At 35.1% G+C, this 4,967-nt stretch overlaps 1 non-coding gene across 1 annotated transcript; it reads left to right on the top strand.

Moving 5' to 3' along the window:
• Positions 1-1,474: 1,474 nt before the first annotated feature.
• LOC112745827 (small nucleolar RNA R71) lies at positions 1,475-1,582 on the top strand. Its single transcript, XR_003173735.1, has one exon. It is a non-coding gene; the product is annotated as a small nucleolar RNA R71 (small nucleolar RNA).
• Positions 1,583-4,967: the final 3,385 nt, after the last annotated feature.

The following is a 4,967-nucleotide window of genomic DNA, read 5'->3' as shown; positions in this document are numbered from 1 at the left end:
CCTCATTTAACTGAAGGACCAACTCTCCTCTGTCAACATCAATCACAGCTTTTGCTGTGGCTAGGAAGGGTCTACCAAGGATAATGGATTCATCCTCATCCTCCCCAGTGTCTAGGATTATGAAATTAGCAGGGATGTAAAGGCCTTCAACCTTTACTAGCACGTCCTCTACTAGTCCATAAGCCTATTTTATTGATTTGTCTGCCATCTCTAGTGAGATTCTTGTAGCTTGTACCTCAAAGATTCCCAGTTTCTCCATTACAGAGAGTGGCATGAGGTTTATCCTTGACCCCAGGTCACACAGAGCCTTCTCAAAGGTCATGGTGCCTATGGTACAAGGTATGAAGAATTTTCTGGGATTCAGTTTCTTCTGAGGTAATGTCTGCCTCATTAATGCATTCAGTTCATTGGTGAATAAGGGGGGTTCATCCTTCCAAGTCTCATTACCAAATAACTTGGCATTCAGCTTTATGATTGCTCCTAGATATTTAGCAACTTGCTCTGCAGTGATGTCTTCATCCTCTTCAGAGGAAGAATATTCATCAGAGCTCATGAATGACAGAAGAAAATTCAATGGAATCTCTATGGTCTTTGTATGAGCCTCAGATTCCTTTGGTTTCTCAAAGGGAAATTCCTTTCTGTCTAGAGGATGTCCCATGAGGCTTTTCTCACTGGGACTCATGTCCTCCTCACTCTCTCCAGGTTCGGCCATGTTGATCATGATTATGGCCTTGCACTCTCTCTTAGGATTTTCTTCTGTATTTCTTGGAAGAGTACTGGAAGGAGTTTCAGTAATCTTCTTACTCAGCTGACCCACCTGTGCCTCTAAATTTCTAATGGAGGACCTTGTTTTATTCATAAAACTTAGTGTGGTCTTGGATAGACCAGAGACTATGGTTGCCAGGCCAGAATGACTCTGTTCAGAATTCTCTGTATGTTGCTGAGAAGATGATGGAAAAGGCTTGCTATTGCTAAACCTATTTCTTCCACCATTATTGTTGAAGCCTTGTTGAGGCTTCTGTTAGTCCTTCCATGAGAAATTTGGATGATTTCTCCATGAAGGATTATGGGTGTTTCCACAGGGTTCTCCCATATAATTCACCTCTGCCATTGCAGGGTTCTCAGGATCATAAGCTTCTTCTTTAGAAAATGCTTCTTTAGTACTGTTGGATGCAGCTTGCAACCCATTCAGACTCTGAGAAATCATATTGACTTGCTGAGTCAATATTTTGTTCTGAGACAATATGGCATTCAGAGTATCAATTTCAACAACTCCCTTCTTCTGAGGTGTCCCATTGTTCACAGGATTCCTCTCAGAGGTGTACATGAACTGGTTATTTGCAACTATTTCAATAAGTTCCTGAGCTTCTGCAGGGGTTTTCAGATGAAGAGATCCTCCTGCAGAATGGTCCAATGACATTTTTGACAACTCAGACAGACCATCATAGAATATACATATGATGCTCCATTTTGAAAGCATGTCAGTAGGACACCTTTTGATCAATTGCTTATATCTTTCCCAAGCTTCATAGAGGGACTCACCTTCCTTCTGTCTGAAGGTTTGGATTTTCACTCTAAGCTTGCTCATCTTTTGAGGTGGAAAGAATTTGGCCAGGAAAGCATTGACCAGCTTTTCCCAAGAGTTCAGGCTTTCCTTAGGCTGTGAATCCAACCATGTTCTAGCTCTGTCTCTTACAGCAAAAGGGAAAAGCATAAGCCCGTAGACCTCAGGATCAACTCCATTGGTCTTGACAGTGTCACAGATTTGCAAGAATTCAGCTAAGAACTGATGAGGATCTTCCAATGGAAGTCCATGAAACTTGCAATTCTGCTGCATCAGAGAAACTAATTGAGGCTTAAGCTCAAAGTTGTTTGCTCCAATAGCAGGAATTGAGACGCTTCTTCCACAGAAGTCAGAAGAAGGTGCAATGAAGTCACCAAGCATCTTCCTTGCATTGTTGGCATTGTTGTTGGGTTCGGCCATGTCTCCTTCTTTTCTGAAAATTTTTGTCAGGTCCTCTCCAGAGGGTTGTGCTTTAGCTTCTCTTAGTTTCCTCTTAAGAGTCCTTTCAGGTTCAGGATTAGCTTCAATAAGAATGTCTTTATCCCTGTTCCTGCTCATATGAAAAAGAAGAGAACAAAGAAAATATGGAATCCTCTATGTCACAGTATAGAGATTCCTTTATGTGAGTAGAAGAAGAGAAGAATAGAAGAAGGAGAAGAGAAAAATTCGAACACAGTGAAGAAGAGGGGGTTCAAATTTTGAGTAGAAGAGGAGTGTTAGTAAATAAATAAATAAATAGAAAGAGATGAGAGAGAGAGAATTTTGAATTTAAAAAGAATAAAAGGAAAATATTTTTGTTTTTATTTTAATTGTTAGTTAGAATTCGAAAATTAAAAAGAGAAATAAAATTAAAATTAAAATTTGAAACAATTAGTTAATTAAAAAGAATTTTGAAAAAGTGGGTAGGAGTTTTCAAAAATTAGAGAGAGAAAAAATTAGTTAGGTGATTTTGAAACAGATATGATTGAAATAGAAAACTTTTAAAATCAAACCAAAAAGTCAAGTAGTTAATTGAAAAAGATTTGAAAATCAAATTTGAAAAGATAGGAAGTTAGAAAAGATAAGAGGTTAGGAAAGATTTTGAAATTAAGTTTTTAGAAAGATATGATTGAAATTTATTTTGAAAAAGATTTGAAAAAGAAATTTAAAAAGATTTGATTTTTAAAATTAAAGTTAATTACTTGACTAACAAGAAACAAAAAGATATGATTCTAAAATTTAAAAATTGCACCTTTCTTACTAGGCAAGTAACAACTTAAAAAAATTTTTGAATTAAAACATTAAATGTTAGTGAGATTTTCGAAAATATGAAGTAAGAATAAGAAAAAGATTTTGAAAATCAAATAAAAAATAAAAAAATTTCAAAAATATGTAAGGATAAATGAAAAAGATTTGATTTTTGAAAAAGATTTGAAAAGATAAAATTTTGAAATTGAAATTGATGAGTAAAACAAGGAAAGATATATTTTTGATTTTTGGATTTTTAGTAAAGAGAGAGAAAAAACACCAACTTGAAACAAAGCATAGAAATTATGAATCAAAACAACTAATGCATGCAAGAACACTTTGAATGTCAAGATGAACACCAAGAACACTTTGAAGATCAAGACAAACATCAAGACTTATTTTTGAAAATTTTTAAGAAAAGAAAAACATGCAAGACAGCAAACTTAGAAATTTTCAAACTTTAGACACTTATAATTCAAAAATGCATATGAGAAACAAAAAAAGACACAAAACATAAAAATGCAAAGATCAAACAAAGAAGATCATCAAGAACAACTTGAAGATCATGAGGAACACATGCATGAATTTTTCGAAAAAAATTTTTTAGAAAAATAAAAAAAGGATGCAATTAACACCAAACTTAAAATTTGATACTAGACTCAAACAGGAAACATAAAATTATTTTTGGTTTTATGATTTTATAAAAAAAATTTTTTCTGTATTTTTCAAAAATTATTTGGAAAAAGAAAAATAAGGATTTCAAAATTTTTAATGGGAATTCCAGGAATCATGCAATGTTAGTCTAAAGCTTCAGTCTAAAAAGATTAGACATGGCTTAACAGCCAGCCAGGATTCAACATATCTCATGAAACTCTAGAATTCATTCTTAAAAATTCTGAAGAACATATATTTTTATTATTATTAATTTTTTTTTATTTTTTTGTGTATTTTCTTTTGAATTTTTTGAAAATTAAAAACCTTAAAATTAAAATAAAATTACCTAATCTAAGCAACAAGATGAACCGTCAGTTGTCCAAACTCGAACAATCCCCGGCAACGGCACCAAAAACTTGGTGCATGAAATTGTGATCTTTAAAACGGCGCCAAAAACTTGGTACGCATGTTCATAATCTCAATTCTTTTTCACAACTCTGCATAACTAACCAGCAAGTGCACTGGGTCGTCCAAATAATAAACCTTACGTGAGTAAGGATCGATCCCACGGAGATTGTCAACTTAAAGCAAGCTATGGTCATCCTTGTAAATCTCAGTCAGGCAGATTCAAATGGTTAAGGGATTTTGATAATTAAAATATAATTAAAATATAAACTAGGATAGAAGTACTTATGTAATTCACTGGTGATAATTTCAGATAAGCGTATGGAGATGCTTTTCTCCTTCTGAATCTCTGCTTTCCTACTGCCTTCATTCAATCATTCATACTCCTTTCCATGGCAAGCTTTATGTTGAGGGATCACCGTTGTCAATGGCTATCGTCCGTCCTCTCAGTGAAAATGGTCCAAATGCGCTGTCACCGCACGGCTAATCATCTGTCGATTCTCGATCATGTTGGAATAGGATCCATTGATCCTTTTGCGTCTGTCACTACGCCCAACACTCGCGAGTTTGAAGCTCGTCACAGTCATCCCTTCCCAGATCCTACTCGGAATACCACAGACAAGGTTTAGACTTTCTGGATCTCAAGAATGGCCACCAATAATTATAGCCTATACCACGAAAATTCTAATCATGAACCAGGAGGCTAAGAGATACACACTCAAGCTATTGCAGATAGAACAGAAGTGGTTGTCAAGCACGCGTTCATAGGTGAGAATGATGATGAGTGTCACGGATCATCACATTCATCAGGTTGAAGTGCGAGTGAATATCTTGGAATAAGAATAAGCTTGAATTGAATAGAAAAACAATAGTACTTTTCACTAATTAATGAAGAACAGCAGAGCTCCACACCTTAATCTATGGGGTGTAGAAACTCCACCGTTGAAAATACATAAGTGATGAATGTCCAGGCATGGCCGAATGGCCATCCCCCTAAACGTGATCAAGAGATCAAAAGTGATACAAAGATAGTCTCAAAAATGATCAAAAGATGTGAAATAAATCACTAAAAGTAGTTTTTACACTAAACTAGTAACTAGGATTTACAGAAATGAGT

Source organism: Arachis hypogaea, chromosome 14, assembly GCF_003086295.3.
Source record: "Arachis hypogaea cultivar Tifrunner chromosome 14, arahy.Tifrunner.gnm2.J5K5, whole genome shotgun sequence".
NCBI lineage: Eukaryota > Viridiplantae > Streptophyta > Magnoliopsida > Fabales > Fabaceae > Arachis > Arachis hypogaea.
This window is presented reverse-complemented; position numbering and strand designations above follow the sequence as displayed.